Raw genomic sequence first — 20292 nt, forward strand, 5'->3', positions numbered from 1 at the left:
TCATGCTATGTGCAGGTAAACAAAGTAATCCCCACAACATGACACAAGTGTCACAATGTACAGTGTCCCTAATTGAAACTCGCGACACCTGAAATGCTCACAGTAATGCAGGACCAACAACACACATGAGCAGGTATTTAGCAATAACACTTATCAGCTACTGACCCTCAAAACTACCATTAACATGACATTACGAATGTAAGGAATTAGTAGTCTCACCTCCTGGAAATGCCTGCACTCCCACCACTTCCAACTGTACAGTGTTGCCGCCATGTAGAGTTGTAGGTGCACTGCTGCCAACATGGACCCCATCTCCAAAGTAGAGGGCCTTGTGTAGACATGTGGAAAGGACCTGCAAATTAGGAGGTAGACACGGATGATGAGTTACACATCAATGCAACATGCAGTGTACAACACAACAGCAATATGCACTAGGAATGTTTACACAGTAATGACTAGACAACCCACACATGTAGTGGGAGTCCAATGTCACCATGTACGTCAATGTCACTTGGGCACATCCTTTGCAAGCCCATGGAAACGGGAAGCAGGAGGGGTGTGTGTGACAAAAACCCAAGCATCTGAACCAAATACATGACATGCCTGCATGTGCCCAGCCACAATGCAGTGTATGCCCACGGGAGCCACACAAGGCAACACATTGTCCCAAAAAAAATAAAAAATAAAAAATAAAAATAAAAAAAAATAAAAAATGGCCATTAATGGGCCCAGGGGGGTGGGGGAATCCACCCAGGAGGTCCGAGGACAGGGTGCACACCAAAACCCACCTGTGTGGATCTTGCGAAAAAAAACACCTCCATGGGCTCATGGCCCACACGGCTACCCTATTGTGGGAGTATCACTGCTGTCGCTATTATCACCCTGTGCAGCTGCATCCGGAGGTGGTGGCACTTTGGGAGGCAGCCCACGCAAGGCCCTAGTCTGTTCCTCCATGGCTGCAAGCATGCGGGTGTGGTAGGTCTCGTTCTGGAGGATGAGTGTGCGGAGGTCCCCATGCAACAACTCACGGGATGCCCGGACCTCCGCCCTAGTTGCCTGCATCTCAGCTGAGAGCGTACGGGTGAGACACTCAAGCTGCTGTTCTGTCCTTCGGTTTGTTGAAGCCTCAAGCTCAACAAGAGTCGTCCTCAGGTGAAGGAGTTCCCTGTGGCCCTGGGACTCTATGGAGATGGCTTCCTGCAGAGTCGCCAGTGCCGCCCGCCTGTCCCTGTTGGACGCCAACATGTCCTCCCTGTGTGACTGGCAGATGGAGTCGGTTGCCTGCTGTAGTCGCTCCATCAGCCTTTCGGGGGGGACAATGGAAGTGGCCACCCTATCCAAGGCCTGAGCCACCATCTCTGATGATGCTGCCTGTTGGGTTGCCATACCGTAAATGGATTGCTCCCATGCGGTATTGCCAGGTGGCGTACGGCCACCACGTCGGCGGGCACCACACCGGTCTGGGGCAAGGCGAAATGCGCCTTGCTGTGCCGACAATGCCTGAGGCTGCAGGACTGCATTCCCCCTCTGATCTGCTGGGCCAGGAACAGGATCAGATGTCGCGGTGTGTGACCCTGCATCTGTAACCACCAAAGGCATAGCTGCCAACACTGACATCCCCATTGAGGGTTCTGACCCTGGTGCAGGTGGGTGGGACAGAACAGAATCCCTCCCAGGAACACTCACCTGCGACGGCACGTAGGTCTCATCATCCGAATCAACACCTGAGTAGAGCTTGGGGGAGGTGCAGCCAGAGACACCCCTTGAGAGCACGACCTGCAGCAGTTGTGGGTTCTCACCCACCACCACACCACGTCCCTCACTGGTGGTCGGTCGGCCCTCGGACCCCTCCTGGGTCTGCACCATCTCCACAACCCCAGCAGTATCAGGTGCGTCTTCCCCTGCAAAGACATAAAAGCAAACAAATGGAAACAGGCATTAGCACCATGGCACACAATGAGGGCTGAGAAGCAACAGAACCAGTACTTGATTGACACATGTCCCACATGACTAAAACCCTCCCATGCATGCACCCTCACTGCGTATGAAGGGCAGGCAAATGGCACACACTGATGACACCAAGATGGAAGATGAACACATTTTCTGCATGCTGCCTGGCAGTGGCATCACACATTGGCCTGTGATTGCCAGGTGAAATACACATGCCATCACACAGATGGCATGTACCATTGCTATTGAGTGAAGATGGAGAGGAGGGCAGCACTTATTCATTCAGTCCAGTTCCCTCATGTAATAGCTTTTCTAATTCAAACAGGTCTGATTTTTCACCTGGAGCTGCCAGTCCAAAATGGTCCGATTGCACAGGGACATGTCTAAACAAATGATATCCAGGTAACAAAGTCACTCCACTTTACCATAGCCATGTCAGACATGTGACTAGAGGACTGAGAAATGCCTAGTAAAAGTGGTGGAATGCAAACAATCTGCCTGAATGAACAGAGAAAAATAAGCAACAATGTTGTGGCAAGGTGACACTTCAAGGGCAACTGGCGTGCTGTTGGGCTAGATGTCTACTGTTGGCAGAAGGGATACTGCTATGGCCAAATGCTGCTGCGCAGAATGTATTGCATGAAGCACATGGGTGACCCAAACGACTCAGACGCACACACCCTCACCTGGCACACAAACAGAAGCCCTCACACACACACCATGCACATGGATGACACACACATGCATGTGCACTCACCCGACAATGCCTCATAATCAGGCAGATCTCCCACGCCTTGGATCTGTTCCTCCATGACGTAGGTCCCAGCGACTGACTCATGTGGAGTGAGTTCCATGTCTTCTACTGGAGACCCACCTCCAGTCACTAGAGTTGCGGCATGACTTGAGGCCAGCTTATTCTTTGCCCTGCGCTTTATGTCATTCCAGTGCTTATAGCAATCATTGGCTGTGCGCCTCACGATTCCAAGGGTACTTACGATGTCTGCAACGGTCTGCCAGTGTGCCTGGCGTTGTGCAGGTGTGGTCTTGGATCGTGCAACAATGACCATCTCGTTATCATGTGCGGACACATACTCGACAAGTGCATTCAGTTCGGCATCCGTGAAGCTGGGCTTCCTCGACGGGCCGGACTGTGAAGCCGTGTCTGGGGCATCAGCCTGTGCAGGACAAGCTCTCTTCCTCTTCCGCTTGGAAGGTGGTGGTGATCCTGAGTGTCCTACGCCGCTCTGGACACTAGGGGCAGGAGCCCTGGTGGACTCTGTATCAGGAGTGTGGGATTGCACACTCAGCATGGGAGTTGGTGCAGGCATTGGCTCAAGTGTAATGGTGTCAGGGGGAATGTCAGCAGGATGGACTAGGACCGACACTGTCCTGGTTGGGTGTGTGAGAGCTGGGGTGGATGGAGCCGCAGCTGCCCCTGCAGCCTCTCCACCCTGCCTACTTGGGGCAGCAGATGACCTTGCTGCCCCTGATCCACGTGGCCTGATGACATCAACGTGCACCAGCGCACGTGTCATAGGCCTGCTGACCTGGAAGTCAGCCATGGAGTCAGCCAGGTCTGGTGCCACAATGGGCTGGTCCAACAAGGGCTGAGCATGGATGGTGTCAGCCACATCAGCCTCAACCAGGGGGTGTGGGGGTGTTAATTGGTGGCCTTGACTGGTCCTCCACACATGGGGGGACAGGGTCACCCTGCAAGTAACGACCACGTCCCCTACCGGATCCACCACGGCCACCACTTGTGGCTCGTCCACCTTTGCCACCCTTACGGATTCCGCGCCTCCCAACCATGGCACTGATGTTAATGTCCGTATGGGAGTGGCTGTAAACTATTGTCCTGGGCAATTGGGGGTCAAAGGGGTTGGGTACCAGATGGTAATTGTACCCTAGTGCTCTAGCAAGGCTGAATGTGACCCCTGGGGAAAGATGACGGGTCACGCAACGCACAGGAAGCCCAAAAAAGGGAGATGACGTGCACGCAACCCCTCCTAGACCACGTGTGCGGAAAAAAAAACCTGCACTACGCTGTGGCACCCAGTAACTCAAGAATGAACGTATGCGTGTCACACACAGCCTAGAATGACCTCTGAAGGGGTAGGCTACACACGGGGCAAGCACAGATGTTAGATACGTGCGTGACTCACCGTCTGCCAGGAAAAAGAGCGTGAAAAAGAAGCACGTTTGCGCGTCGGCAACACCCCCGCCAAAAGAAGAATTGTACGCTGTCTGAGGAGACAGGACAACAGTAGAAGGGAAGGCTGTTTGAGGGAACAGGCCCAGGAAAACCAGAAAAAGAGAAAAAAGAGAAAAAGCTGTCAGAGGTAACAGGGAGTACGAACTTGAAACGCTGTGAAGTAAATCGCATGTGAAACGACAAGAAGTACAGATTTCACCCACTCGCTCTCCACGAAAAGCATGTACAAGGAAATGGTGTTCTACACGTACCTTTTATGCATGTACGCGCTAGGGCCATTTCCACCAATTACACGCTTTGTCACTTCCGCGTGTAGGGCCATTTCCACCAATTACACGCTTTGTCAGTTCTGCGTGTACGCGCTAAGGTCATTTCCACCAATTACACGCTTTGACACTCGGACGTGTCTTTCATTTTTTTAACACGCAACATTTCAAACGTGTGCCATATTCAACGTGCACGTGACTTCATAGACGTCCATACGCTGGTGGCCTTTGGGCCAATGAATGTACAGACGTGTGCTGACGCGCTTACGCGCTAAGGGCCTTTCCTCGAATTACACGCAGACGTGCTAGATTTTCACGTGCAAAATCACTCCATATCAAGCTGGCCACGCGTTTACACACGGAAGACCACGCTCCTGCCCAGAAGGCCGAATTACTGCCCCCCAGAGCCCTGAGCACGCTCCCACCTGCCATCTGCTGCTGCCTGACTGCCTGCTGCCCACGTGCCCTGCCATTTGCTGCCTGCACATCAGCCAGGGGTGCTGTTGCTGTGACCACCCCTGCTGGAACCGAAGACTCCCGACTGCTTTTCCATCGCCCCACAGCCCATCCCCAGGACCCAGTTGTCCACCCACTCCTGCCTCTGGGGTTGCCATGTCGGGCACTGCAACATCTGGCACCAGTGGCAACCCCTTGCCAAGGAGGCAGAGGGGCACCAGCTTCACTGCCACCGAAGTTGCTGTCCTGGTGGAGCATGTCCTGGGGCAGTATGATGCCCTCTTCGGAAGGTTGCGTGCCGACAAGGAAGGACGGACTCGGATCTGGATGGACATTGTGACTGCCATCAACGCAGAGCAGGTGGCAGTCCGCGACTACAAACGTGTCAGGAAGCGCTGGGAGGACTTCAGGTCCAGGACCCTCAACAAGGCCCTGCGCCTCCTGAAGGCAGCGGATGCTAAGGGGCGCCGGGGCCACTTGTCGGAAGATCAGATGAGGGTCCTGGAACGCATATCCCCAGCGCTCCACGTCCAGGTCCTTGAGAGGCAGACCCATCTGTAGTCGAGCGGTAAGTGTACATGCATACTGATTGTAAGCTGTGCGTGTGGTGTGCCAGGAGTGTGCAGGTTGAACATGTATTTTTATGTGGGCAAGTAGGGGGGGTGTACAGGGCCGTGAGGGTGACACATGCGAGGGGTCTCATGTGTGACACATGGATGGTGCTTGTGTGTGTGGGCTTGCATGGCACAGAATGTGGAGGAAGCTGCGGCTGCCGAGGGGAGGTCCAAGAGGTGGAGGTTGGAGTTGGACTCCTCGGCAGCAGAAGGGGCAGTTGGGACCCCACAGGGCCCAACGGAGGAAGATGGTACGGAGTCATCCAGGTTGGTGGGGGGTTTGGAGGAGGAGGAGGCCATGCAAGCGACAGATGCGGGGTCTGGAGGTGGGGATTCCACTAGTGCTAGTGGTGCAGTGCAGGATCTGGGACAGGAGGCAGCACAGGCCGCTGCGGAGGTGCCTGTGTGCAATCCTGTCCCTGCTCCTGTCACTGCATCATCTTGCACCAGCGGGGATGCCTACCTCCAGACCCGTTCTCAGGGAGGGGATTGGCTTACAACACCTGGCCTTCCTCTCCCTGCAGATGTGGCTATCCTGCACCAGGTTGAGCCTGTCCAGGGTGGGGTGGCCTTGCGTCAACGGGCCATGCGAGCTGACCTGTAGTCTTTTCATGATGAGTCTACATGTCTTCTTGCATGGCTCGTTGACTGCGTTGACCCACTGGGACAGCTCACCAGGGCTGGATTCCTCTGTTTCCTGGATCTTGTTCCGACCCCCTCCTCCACGGAACCCCCTATGCCCCAGTCGTCCTCCATGCCATCTTCCCACCCATGTGTCACCTGGGTGCCCTGTGGAGCTGCCTCCAACCGTGCGGCCAGGCTGGTGGACAACAGATCCCTGCCACAGTCGGGAGTCGGACGTCCAGCAGGGGTGGCCACATCAACGACTGCACCCCAGCTGGAGGAGGATGTGCAGGCACCATCGGACAGGGCACATGGACAGCAGCAGCTGCAGCAGCAGGAGGCTGTAGGTGGGAGCCACGATAGCTCGGGGCCTTCAACATCAGAGGGGCAGGCATCGGCCGGAGGGCAGGAGGACCCTGGACAGGAAGTGTCTTCCGTGTGGCAGCAGTTGGGCCACGCCATAGATGCGGAGCGGCGGCGGGCAGAAGAGGCGCAGCTCACGATGGTCAGGGCGGAGAACTCCATGCGGAGGGCCCTGAGGCGGGCCGAGTGCCTCGAGGCAATCCGCAGGGAGTTGGAGGTCAACATGTCGGCGTCCCTGCGGAAACTCGGGGCCATGGAACAGGACCGCCTCCGGACATAGACGAGGAGTTCGATGATGGCCTGGCCCGGAACACCACTAAGTGAGCCGCTGGACTGGCCCGCCGCCATTGTATATAGTTATTTAGTGATAGGTTTCCTTTATAGTTTATTTTTATTTGGAGTCGACGGACACTGCTCCACCTTTTGTATATAGTTCCATTTTAGATAGGTTTTATGGTAGGTTTCATTTCTTCTGTTGGGATGATGGACCCTGAATACTTTGTACATAGTTGGACTTTGGATTTGGGCATTTTTTTTACTATGAATATTTTTTCCCATGGAGCAATGTTTTTCTATTTCTTTTTTCCCTTCATTTCCTTTTTATGGACTTGAACTTTGGAAGACATTTTTTTGGATTATCATTTATTGATTTTAATTTGAAAAGGGACAGCCAGCTTAATTTTGTTTTTTTTTTACTTGTGTATTTTGTTTAATTTTGATTGCCATTACTGTTGTTATTAATACATTATTTGGATTTTTTCATTCTTCAATGTGTGGTTTCATCTCATTGTTTTCATGCATGTCATGATATGGGTTTTCAGGTTCACTTGCAACCATTGTGTGTGTGTGAGACACATGTGTTGATTTACATTGTTTCCATTGGAGTAGTATCATGGGCGCATGTAATACTTGGTTGTGTCTTTGGGCTGTGGTGGCTGGCCATGAGGCCCATGCTTGAGGATTGTCAGGGCCTGTGGGCAGGGGGACATGAGTGGGGGCCTGGTGGGGGCTGCCTGTGGTGGCTGGGGGGTGGGGGTGGGTGGTCGACATGAGTGGGGGCCAGGTGGGGGCTGCCCATGGTGGCTGGGGGGTGGGGGTGGTGGGAGACATGGGTGGGGGCCTGGTGGAGGGTGCCCCACACTGCTGGGGGGATGGGGGTGGTGGGAGACATGAGTGGGGGCCTGGTGGGGGCTGTCTATGGTGGCTGGGGGGTGGGGGTGGGTGGGAGACATGAGTGGGGGCCTGGTGGGGGCAGCCCATGGTGGCTGGGGGGTGGGGGTGGGTGGGAGACATGAGTGGGGGCCTGGTGGGGGCTGCCCATGGTGGCTGGGGGGTGGGGGTGGTGGGAGACATGGGTGGGGGACTGGTGGAGGGTGCCCCACACTGCTGGGGGGTGGGGTGGTGGGAGACATGAGTGGGGGCCTGGTGGAGGCTGCCCATGGTGGCTGGGGGGTGGGGGTGGTGGGAGACATGGGTGGGGGCCTGGTGGAGGGTGCCCCACACTGCTGGGGGGTGGGGGTGGTGGGAGACATGAGTGGGGGCCTGGTGGGGGATACCCATGGTGGCTGGGGGGTGGGAGTGGTGGGAGACATGGGTGGGGCCTGGTGGAGGGTGCCCCACACTGCTGGGGGGGTTGGGGTGGTGGGAGACATGAGTGGGGGCCTGGTGGGGGATGCCCATGGTGGCTGGGGGGTGGGGGTGGTGGGAGACATGGGTGGGGGCCTGGTGGAGTGTGGCCCACACTGCTGGGGGGTGGGGGTGGTAGGAGACATGAGTGGGGGCCTGGTGGGGGATGCCCATGGTGGCTGGGGGGTGGGGGTGGTGGGAGACATGGGTGGGGGCCTGGTAGAGGGTGCCCCACACTGCTGCGGGGGTGGGGGTGGTAGGAGACATGAGTGGGGGCCTGGTCGGGGCTGCCCATGGTGGCTTGGGGGTGGGGGTGGTGGGAGACATGGGTGGGGGCCTGGTGGAGTGTGCCCCACACTGCTGGGGGGGTGGGGGTGGTGGGAGACATGAGTGGGGGCCTGGTGGTGGCTGCCCATGGTGGCTGGGGGGTGGGGGTGGGTGGGAGACATGAGTGGGGGCCTGGTGGGGGCTGCCCATGGTGGCTTGGGGGTGGGGGTGGTGGGAGACATGGGTGGGGGCCTGGTGGAGGGTGCCCCACACTGCTGGGGGGGTGGGGGGGGTGGGAGACATGAGTGGGGGCCTGGTGGGGGCTGCCCATGGTGGCTGGGGGGTGGGGGTGGGTGGGAGACATGAGTGGGGGCCTGGTGGGGGCTGCCCATGGTGGCTGGGGGGGGTGGGTGGGAGACATGAGTGGGGGCCTGGTGGGGGCTGCCCATGGTGGCTGGGGGGTGGGGGTGGTGGGAGACATGGGTGGGGGCCTGGTTGAGGGTGCCCCACACTGCTGGGGGGGTGGGGGTGGTGGGAGACATGAGTGGGGGCCTGGTGGAGGTTTCCCATGGTGGCTGGGGGGTGGGGGTGGTGGGAGACAAGAGTGGGAGCCTGGTGGGGGCAGCCCATGTTGGCTGGGGGGTGGGTGTGGTGGGAGACATGGGTGGGGGACTGGTGGAGGGTGCCCCACACTGCTGAGGGGGTGGGGGTGGTGGGAGACATGAGTGGGGGCCTGGTGGGGGCTGCCCATGGTGGCTGGGGGGTGGGGTGGGTGGGATACATGAGTGGGGGCCTGGTGGGGGCTTCCCATGGTGGCTGGGGGGTGAGGGTGGTGGGAGACATGGGTGGGGGCCTGGTGGAGGGTGCCCCACACTGCTGGGGGGGGTGGTAGTGGTGGGAGACATGAGTGGGGGCCTGGTGGGGGCTGCCCATGGTGGCTGGGGGGTGAGGGTGGTGGGAGACATGGGTGGGGGCCTGGTGGAGGGTGCCCCACACTGCTGGGGGGGTGGTAGTGGTGGGAGACATGAGTGGGGGCCTGGTGGGGGCTGCCCATGGTGGCTGGGGGGTGGGGGTGGGTGGTCGACATGAGTGGGGGCCTGGTGGGGGCTGCCCATGGTGGCTGGGGGATGCGGGTGGGTGGTAGACATGAGTGGGGGCCTGGTGGGGGCTGCCCATGGTGGCTGGGGGGTGGGGGTGGTGGGAGACATGGGTGGGGGACTGGTGAAGGGTGCCCCACACTGCTGGGGGGGTGGGGGTGGTGGGAGACATGAGTGGAGGCCTGGTGGAGGCTGCCCATGGTGGTTGGGGAGTGGGGGTGGTGGGAGACATGGGTGGGGGCCTGGTGGATGTGCCCCACACTGCTGGGGGGTGGGGGTGGTGGGAGACATGAGTGGGGGCCTGGTGGAGGGTGCCCCACACTGCTGGGGGGTAGGGGTGGTGGGAGACATGAGTGGGGGCCTGGTGGTTGCTGCCCATGGTGGCTGGGGGTGGGGGTGGGTGGGAGACATGAGTGGGGGCCTGGTGGGGGCTGCCCATGGTGGCTGGGGGGTGGGGGTGGTGGGAGACATGGGTGGGGGCCTGGTGGAGGGTGCCCCACACTGCTGGGGGGTGGGGTGGTGGGAGACATGAGTGGTTGACTGGTGGGGGCTGCCCATGGTGGCAGGGGGGTGGGGGTGGTGGGAGACATGGGTGGGGGCCTGGTGGAGGGTGCCCCGTACTGCTGGGGGGGTGGGGGTGGTGGGAGACATGAGTGGGGGCCTGGTGGGGGCTGCCCATGGTGGCTGGGGGGTGGGGGTGGTGGGAGACATGGGTGGGGGCCTGGTGGAGGGTGCCCCACACTGCTGGGGGGGTGGGGGTGGTGGGAGACATGAGTGGGGGCCTGGTGGGGGCTGCCTATGGTGGCTGGGGGGTGGGGGTGGTGGGAGACATGGGTGGGGGCCAGGTGGAGGGTGCCCCACACTGCTGGGGGGGTGGGGTGGTGGGAGACATGAGTGGGGGCCTGCTGGGGGATGCCCATGGTGGCTGGGGAGTGGGGGTGGTGGGAGACATGGGTGGGGGCCTGGTGGAGGGTGCCCCACACTGCTGGGGGGGTGGGGGTGGTGGGAGACATGAGTGGGGGCCTGGTGGGGGCTGCCCATGGTGGCTGGGGGGTGGGGGTGGGTGGGAGACATGAGTGGGGGCCTGGTGGGGGCTGCCCATGGTGGCTGGGGGGTGGGGGTGGGTGGGAGACATGAGTGGGGGCCTGGTGGGGGCTGCCCATGGTGGCTGGGGGGTGGGGGGGTGCGAGACATGGGTGGGGGACTGGTGGAGGTGCCCCACACTGCTGGGGGGGTGGGGGTGGTGGGAGACATGAGTGGGGGCCTGGTGGAGGCTGCCTATGGTGGCTGGGGGGTGGGGGTGGTGGGAGACATGGGTGGGGGCCTGGTGGAGGGTGCCCCACACTGCTGGGGGGTGGGGGTGGTGGGAGACATGAGTGGGGGCCTGGTGGGGGATACCCATGGTGGCTGGGGGGTGGGGGTGGTGGGAGACATGGGTGGGGGCCTGGTGGAGGGTGCCCCACACTGCTGGGGGGGGTCGAGGTGGTGGGAGACATGAGTGGGGGCCTGGTGGGGGAAGCCCATGGTGGCTGGGGGGTGGGGGTGGTGGGGTACATGGGTGGGGGCCTGGTGGAGTGTGGCCCACACTGCTTGGGGGGTGGGGGTGGTAGGAGACATGAGTGGGGGCCTGGTGGGGGATGCCCATGGTGGCTGGGGGGTGGGGGTGGTGGGAGACATGGGTGGGGGCCTGGTAGAGGGTGCCCCTCACTGCTGGGGGGTGGGGGTGGGTGGGAGACATGAGTGGGGGCCTGGTGGGGGCTGCCCATGGTGGCTGGGGGGGTGGGGGTGGTGGGAGACATGAGTGGGGGCCTGGTGGGGGCTGCCCATGGTGGCTGGGGGGTGGGGGTGGATGGGAGACATGAGTGGGGGCCTGGTGGGGGCTGCCCATGGTGGCTGGGGGGTGGGGTGGTGGGAGACATGAGTGGGGGCCTGGTGGGGGCTGCCCATGGTGGCTGGGGGGTGGGGGTGGGTGGGAGACATGAGTGGGGGCCTGGTGGAGGGTGCCCCACACTGCTGGGGGGGTGGGTGGTGGGAGACATGAGCAGGTGTGCAGGGTAGTGCCCTGTTTTGTGGGCTGCCTGCAGGGGCCGTGGAGGGTGTACAGGGTACAATTTTGAGGACCCACCCAGCCTAATCGCGTGTGATTATTCCCGTGCACCCCTGTAATACACGTACCCAGCCAAATCGCGTGTGATAATTCCTGCGCACCCCTGTAATACACGTACCCAGCCAAATCGCGTGTGATTATTCCCGCGCACCTCTGTAATACACGTACCCTGGCTAATCGCGTGTAAAACTTCACGCGTACCCCTGTCATACACGTACCCAGCCAAATCGCGTGTGAAAATTCCCGCGTACTCCTGTAATACACGTACCCTGGCTAATCCCGTGTTTAACTTCACGTGTACCCCTGTCATACACGTACCCTGGCTAATCGCATGTAAAACTTCCCGCGTACCCCTGATATGAATGTTACCCACTTTGCGTTCCTTGTTTGGCAGCCCTATCAACTGGTCCAGGGTTAGCGCAGCCCTTTGCGATGATTTAGCGATTTTGATGGCTTTTCCTTGCGCGAGGGCGTTTTTGGGGGCGTTACTGGCGCTGCTGCAGGGTCGCTGCGATACTCTGCGCCACGGCTGGTTTGGGAGCCTAAAATCCATGAATACGCTGTGCGCGGAAATCGGTTTTGGCGCACGCGCCTGGCGCAGACAATCGCACGCGAACACTCTGCGCCAGCCGCTTGCGACACTTTTCTGCGAAATTCTATGAATTACCCTGTTAGTTTTCTGTTATGTTTTCCTTTTTCTGGAACAGGATATGATTTCAGATGGGGGGTGTACAGTGAACGCAGTCGATTGTATTATAAAATGCAAGGAATATCAGTGTTCACTTTACTTGCATCAAAGTTGATTAGAAATAGACCCGTCAAGTGTATGTAGCATGATAGTGCTATGTAGCTCATGCCTCCTTTAAAGACTGTCAGGCCGATTCATGGAATAATTAGCGCGGCGCAAGTGGGCAAAAAAGTGCGAATCGGAGTGGAATAGCGAAAATCGCAGTGCAAGTGCGAAAATCGCACGAAAAGCAGCGCACGTCGATTCATGGAAGTCCGTGCGCGAGAAAACCAGCGGATGTGCGATAAAAAGTGTGCCGCGCACATTGGCGCACAGGCCATCTAACAGCGTGCGCCAAGTCACAGCGAAAATCGCACAGGCCACAGCGAAATTCGCACATAGCGCGGCGCACGCAACAAAAGTAGGCGGAACACGGGCGTAACACTCGGAATGGGGAACAACTTGCAAAAACGTGGGCGTCACGGGGGAAGTACAGGGCACAAGTGCGCGGAACGCCCACACGCTCGCCTACAACACGTATTCATGGAATAGAATAGGGCAAAAAAGTGCACGCTCAAACCAGCGCACAGGCACAAACACGACCGCCACAAGAAAGCAGGCGGTAGCGTCTCTGCAGCTGTAAGAAATGTGCGCCAAAAGGTGCGCCAACAAATAGCACCCATATACTGCCATGATGAATGTCCTATACTGTGGCCCTCCTGGACAAATGACGTGCAAAGGGGTACCCACAAACACGGACACGCTGACAAAAAATACGTGTGCGTGTATACCGGGGTGCGCGGGAAGTCTCACACGCAATTTGGCCGGGTACGTGGATTTCAGGGGTGCGCGGGAAGTTCCACACGCGATTCCATCAGGGTAGGTGTATTTCAGTGGTGCGCGGGAAGTTCCACACGCGATTCCATCAGGGTACGTGTATTTCAGGGGTGCGCGGGAAGTCCCACACGTGATTACAGCAGGGTACGTATATTTCAGGGGTGCGCGGGAAGTTCCACACGCGAATAGCCTGGGCACATGTATTTCAGGGGTGCGCGGGAAGTTCCACACGCGAATAGCCTGGGCGCGTGTATTTCAGGGGTGCGCGGGAAGTTCCACACGCGAATAGCCTGGGCGCGTGTATTTCAGGGGTGCACGGGAATTATCACACGCGATTTGGCTTGGTACGTGTATTACAGGGGTGCGTGGGAAGTTACACACGCGATTAGGCTGGGTGGGTCCTCACAGGTGTTCCCTGTACACCCTCCACGGCCCCTGCAGGCAGCCCACAAAACAGGGGACTACCCTGCACACCTGCTCATGTCTCCCACCACCCCCACCCCCCACCATCGAGGGGAACCCTCCACCAGGCCCCCACTCATGTCTCCCACCACCCCCACCCCCCCAGTCACCAGGGGCAGCCTCCACCAGGCCCCCACCCATGTCACCCACCACCCCCACCCCCCAGCCACCAGGGGCACCCTCCACCAGGCCCCCACCCATGTCACCCACCACCCCCACCCCCCAGCATCCAGGGGCAGCCCCCACCAGGCCCCCACTCATGTCCCCTATCACCCCCACCCCCCCGCCACCAGGGGCACCCTGCACCAGGCCCCCACTCATGTCTTCCACCACCCCCACCCCCCAGTCACCAGGCAGCCTCCACCAGGCCCCCACTCATGTCTCCCACCACCCCAACCCCCCAGCAGTGCAGGGGCAGCCTCCACCAGGCCCCCACCCATGTTTCCCACCAACCCCACCCCCCAGCAGTGCAGGGGCAGCCCCCACCAGGCCCCCACTCATGTCCCCTATCACCCCCACCCCCCCAGTCACCAGGGGCACCCTCCACCAGGCCCCCACCCATGTCACCCACCACCCCCACCCCCCAGCATACAGGGGCAGCCTCCACCAGGCCCCCACTCATGTCCCCTTGCACCCCCACCCCCCAGCAACCAGGGGCAGCCTCCACCAGGCCCCCACCCATGTCACCCACCACCCCCACCCCCCCGCCACCAGGGGCACCCTCCACCAGGCCCCCACTCATGTCTCCCACCACCCCCACCCCCCCAGTCACCAGGGGCACCCTCCACCAGGCCCCCACTCATGTCTCCCACCACCCCCACCCCCCACCATCCAGGGGCACCCTCCACCAGGCCCCCACTCATGTCTCCCACCACCCCCACCCCCCCAGTCACCAGGGGCAGCCTCCACCAGACCCCCACTCATGTCTCCCACCACCCCCACCCCCCAGCAGTCCAGGGGCAGCCTCCACCAGGCCCCCACTCATGTCACCCACCACCCCCACCCCCCAGCACTGTGGGGCACCTGCCAGCAGGCCCCCACCCATGTCACCCACCCCCCAGCCACCAGGGGCACCCTCCACCAGGCCCCCACCCATGTCACCCACCACCCCCACCCCCCAGCATCCAGGGGCAGCCCCCACCAGGCCCCCACTCATGTCCCCTATCACCCCCACCCACCCGCCACCAGGGGCACCCTCCACCAGGCCCCCACTCATGTCTCCCACCACCCCCACCCCCCCAGTCACCAGGGGCAGCCTCCACCAGGCCCCCACTCATGTCTCCCACCACCCCCACCTCCCAGCAGTGCAGGGGCAGCCTCCACCAGGCCCCCACCCATGTCCAACCCATGTCTCCCACCACCCCCACCCCTTAGCACTGTGGGGCACCTGCCACCAGGCCCCCACTCATGTCACCCACCACCCCCATCCCCCAGCACTGTGGGGCACCTGCCAGCAGGCCCCCACCCATGTCTCCCACCACCCCCACCCCCCCAGTCACCAGGGGCACCCTCCACCAGGCCCCCACTCTTGTCTCCCACCACCCCCACCCCCCACCATCCAGGGGCTCCCTCCACCAGGCCCCCACTCATGTCTCCCAACCCCCCCACCCCCTCCAGTCACCAGGGGCAGCCTCCACCAGGCCCCCCTCATGTCTCCCACCACCCCCACCTCCCAGCAGTGCTGGGGCAGCCTCCACCAGGCCCCCACCCATGTCCAACCCATGTCTCCCACCACCCCACCCCCCAGCACTGTGGGGCACCTGCCACCAGGCCCCCACTCATGTCACCCACCACCCCCACCCCCCAGCACTGTGGGGCACCTGCCAGCAGGCCCCCACCCATGTCACCCACCACCCCCACCTCCCCGCCACCAGGGGCACCCTCCACCAGGCCCCCACTCATGTCTCCCACCACCCCCACCCCCCAGTCACCAGGGGCACCCTCCACCAGGCCCCCACTCATGTCTCCCACCACCCCCACCCCCCACCATCCAGGGGCACCCTCCACCAGGCCCCCACTCATGTCTCCCACCACCCCCACCCCCCCAGTCACCAGGGGCAGCCTCCACCAGGCCCCCACTCATGTCACCCACCACCCCCACCCCCCAGCACTGTGGGGCACCTGCCAGCAGGCCCCCACCCATGTCACCCACCACCCCCACCCCCCAGCCACCAGGGGTACCCTCCATCAGGCCCCCACCCATGTCACCCACCACCCCCATCCCCACCCCCCAGCATCCAGGGGCAGCCATCACCAGGCCCCCACTAATGTACCCTATCACCGCCACCCCCCCGCCACCAGGGGCACCCTCCACCAGGCCCCCACTCATGTCTCCCACCACCCCCACCCCCCAGTCACCAGGGGCAGCCTCCACCAGGCCCCCACTCATGTCTCCCACCACCCCCACCTCCCAGCAGTGCAGGGGCAGCCTCCACCAGGCCCCCACCCATATCCAACCCATGTCTCCCACCACCCCCACCCCCCAGCACTGTGGGGCACCTGCCAGCAGCCCCCCACCAATGTCACCCACCACCCCCACCCCCCAGCACTGTGGGGCACCTGCCAGCAGGCCCCCACCCATGTCACCCACCACCCCCACCCCCCAGCCACCAGGGGCAACCTCCACCAGGCCCCCACCCATGTCACCCACCACCCCTACCCCCCAGCACTGTGGGGCACCTGCCAGCAGGCCCCCACCCATGTCACCCACCACCCCCACCCCCCAGCCACCAGGGGCAGCCCCCACCAGGCCCCCACCCATGTCACCCACCACCCCCACCCCCCAGTCACCAGGGGCACCCTCCACCAGGCCCCCACCCATGTCACCCACCACCCCCACCCCCCAGCATCCAGGGGCAGCCTCCACCAGGCCCCCACCCATGTCCAACCCATGTCTCCCACCACCCCCACCCCCCAGCAGTGTGGGGCACCTGCCAGCAGGCCCCCACCCATGTCACCCACCACCCCCACCCCCCAGCACTGTGGGGCACCTGCCAGCAGGCCCCCACCCATGTCACCCACCACCCCACCCCCCAGCCACCAGGGGCAACCTCCACCAGGCCCCCACCCATGTCACCCACCACCCCCACCCCCCAGCACTGTGGGGCACCTGCCAGCAGGCCCCCACCCATGTCACCCACCACTCCCACCCCCCAGCCACCAGGGGCAGCCCCCACCAGGCCCCCACCCATGTCACCCACCACCCCCACCCCCCAGTCACCAGGGGCACCCTCCACCAGGCCCCCACCCATGTCACCCACCACCCCCACCCCCCAGCATCCAGGGGCAGCCTCCACCAGGCCCCCACCCATGTCCAACCCATGTCTCCCACCACCCCCACCCCCCAGCACTGTGGGGCACCTGCCAGCAGGCCCCCACCCATGTCACCCACTACCCCCACCCCCCAGCACTGTGGGGCACCTGCCAGCAGGCCCCCACCTATGTCACCCCCCCCCACCCCCCAGCAGTGCAGGGGCACCCCCCACCAGGCCCCCACCCATGTCACCCACCACCCCCACCCCCCAGCATCCAGGGGCAGCCTCCACCAGGCCCCCACTCATGTCCCCTTGCACCCCCACCCCCCAGCATCCAGGGGCAGCCTCCACCAGGCCCCCACCCATGTCTCCCACCCCCCCACCCCCAGCAACCAGGGGCAGCCTCCACCAGGCCCCCACCCATGTCCCCCTGCCCCCAGGTCCTGACGATACACAATCATGGCAGTAATGGGCAGCATACCCAGCACAAACACCCAGGCAAGGATTGCATCCACCCACATAGTGAATGCAATTACATGACACAACCCCAATAGCAAGTATGTAAATGAACACATGTCCGTCACACACACATACACAATGGCTGCAAGTGAATGTCAAAACCCATATCATGACATGTATGAAACCAAAGACAAAATAACACAAGTGGAAGTAAAAATAAAAAATGTATTAAAGATTAAAAATAAGTAAACAAATCAAACATACAACTATGTGGATAACAAAATAAATGGTCCATGTCGGAGAACAAAAGTAAAAATCAAAAAAAGAAAAAGGAATACAAAAACAAATGTTGACCAAAGCAATATCAAGTAGAAGGAAAAGAATGAAAAACCATTTCCACATGGTGAACACAATAATGTAAAAAAGAAAATGTTCCTTCAAAAAACAAACTAAATACAGGAATGTACCAGGGTCCATGAGCCCAACACCATAAAGGAAACCTACTACTACCTAATGAAAAAAATATATACAAAAAAGTGGCCATTGTCCGAGCGGTCCAAAATAATAAAAACAAATAAAGGAAACCTAACACTAACTAACTATATAACTATATACAAAGGCAGCGGGCAAGTCCTGCGGCTCACTTGTTGATGTTGCTGGCCAGGGCATCATCGAACTCCATGTCGATGTCCTGGAGGCGGGACTCTGTCCTGGCCCCGAGGTCTCGCAGGGATAACCCCATGTTCAGCTCAAACTCCCTGCGAGCTTCCTCGAGGCACTCAGCCCGCCTCAACGCCCGACGCATGGAGAACTCCGCCCTGACCATGGCGAGCCGCTCCGCACCTATCCGCTGGACCAACTGCTCCCACACGGAAGACACCACCATCCCAGGGTTGCCCTGCCCTCCGGCCGATGCCTGCCCCTCTGATCTTGATGGCCCCGAGCCATGATGCCTCCCACGTCGAGCCCGCTGCTGCCTCCGACGCCACTGCCTCTGCCAGCACGACGGCATCCAGGCTGATGGAAACCACCGACGCCGTCGTGCACGTGCCCTGCCTGATGATGCTGTCACATCTTCCATCTGCTGGGGTCCAGTTGCTGTGTTGTCCACCCCTGCTGGACCTCCGACTCCCAACTGTGGCAGGGATGGGATCCCCACCGAGCTGGCTGCATTGGTCAGGGCAGGTCCACAGGGGGCCCTGGTGGCATCTGGGCTGGAAGACGGCAAGGAGAACGACTGGTTATAGCCTGCACAGAGGAGGAGAGGGCCGCCACATTGGCCAACACATGCAGGAAACCCCCGAACATGGCCGATCCCAATTGGGCCACGTCGGCACGGTGCACTTCGTGATGACGTGCGTGCTCCTCCCGGGAAGCACGCACGGCATCACGAATCACAGCCGTGCGCATCGCGACTCCAATCAGGACCTTCTCCACACGGCCAGGGGTTCCCACGTCCGCAGGTGGAGGGGAGTCAGGTGACATGGACATCCCCTCTACCTGCGGACGGGCCTGGGACGGGGCATCCATGCTGGTGCATGGTGGTGCACTCACAGGGTCAGGGACAGCGACATGCACAGGCCCCTCGACGGTGACCTGTGCTGCCTCCTGCCCCTGGCCCTGGACTGCACCACTTGCACCAGCAGGGATGCCCCCACTAGGCCCCAGGTGTGCCCCAGTGGCGTCTCCTCCTCCTCTGTGCAAACCACCAACCTGGATGGCTCCTCACCGTCTCCCACCGTAGCAGGCCGCTGTGGGGGCTCACCCTCCCCTTCCGCTGCAGCCGTGGGGGCATCCCCTCCGCCTTGCTCCACAGCGCCGTCTCCGCCCTCTTCTTCACTAGCCGCTGCGTAGAAGGAGACAAAGAACACAAGCATCAGGGTACTGTACAATGGTCCCCTAGACAGGAAGCAATAGCAGATGACCACCACTGTCAAAGTACACTTCCATCATGTCCCTTTAAAACACATGGGTCAGTCCAGGCAAAAAACACACAGTAACAGGCATGCTGCATGCCATGGACATTTCCATGCATGTCCAATGGACTCTTGAAACATTCAATGATATGGAACTCACATGCATCATGGCTCATGCCTTTCACATGCACACACTTCACCTCAGTCACATCCATCTGGCCCCAAACACAACAAACACAGCGGATACAAGGGCAATTTGGCTGCTTCACTGAATCTGTGCATTGTCACACACATGTGTCATGCATCCATGGCATGCACAAGTCACAGACACGCAGGTCAGCCACACAGACATGGCTACCACATATGTACCTGGCATCAGCACCCATCCCTCACCCCCACCCATGTCCCGGTACAGAGACTGGCATGCTCTCATGTTCAAAATCTGCATAGGGGTCCCCATGCGGCATTTGAACACATGCAACAACCATGTGGGTCACACATCACTGGTTGCACATGCATTACCATGATGTCCATGCACACATACATGCATACATGGCCTATGGCACACATAAAGGCAAGTATCATAGACCCAGCACACAGCAACATGCCCTGTGTCACACTGTAATGCTTGGACACTTACCGCTCAACTCCAGACGGGCCTCCCTCTCAAGGATCTGGCCATGGAGCGCTGGGCGTACGCGTTCCAGGACCCTCATCTGGATGGAACTCATGCGGCCCCGGCCCCCCTCCACGAGGCGCCGGGCCTTCACAAGGGTCCTGGACCTCAAGTCCTCCCAGCGCTTCTTGATCTTCTGGACGTTGCGGGTTGCCACCCCCTCCGCGTTGATGGCAACCACACAGTCGGCCCAGATCCTCTCCCGTCCATCCTTGCTGGCGCGGGACGATCCAAAGAGGGCATCATACTGCCCCAGGACATGCTCCACCAGGACACCAACTTTGGTGGCAGTGAAGCTGGTGCCCCTCTGCCCCTCTGGCCTGGGGTTGCCACTGGTGCCAGATGTGGAAGTGCCCGACATGGCAACCCCAGAGGCAGG

Source organism: Ambystoma mexicanum, chromosome 3p, assembly GCF_040938575.1.
Source record: "Ambystoma mexicanum isolate Mex_15411 chromosome 3p, UKY_AmexF1_1, whole genome shotgun sequence".
Taxonomy (NCBI): domain Eukaryota; kingdom Metazoa; phylum Chordata; class Amphibia; order Caudata; family Ambystomatidae; genus Ambystoma; species Ambystoma mexicanum.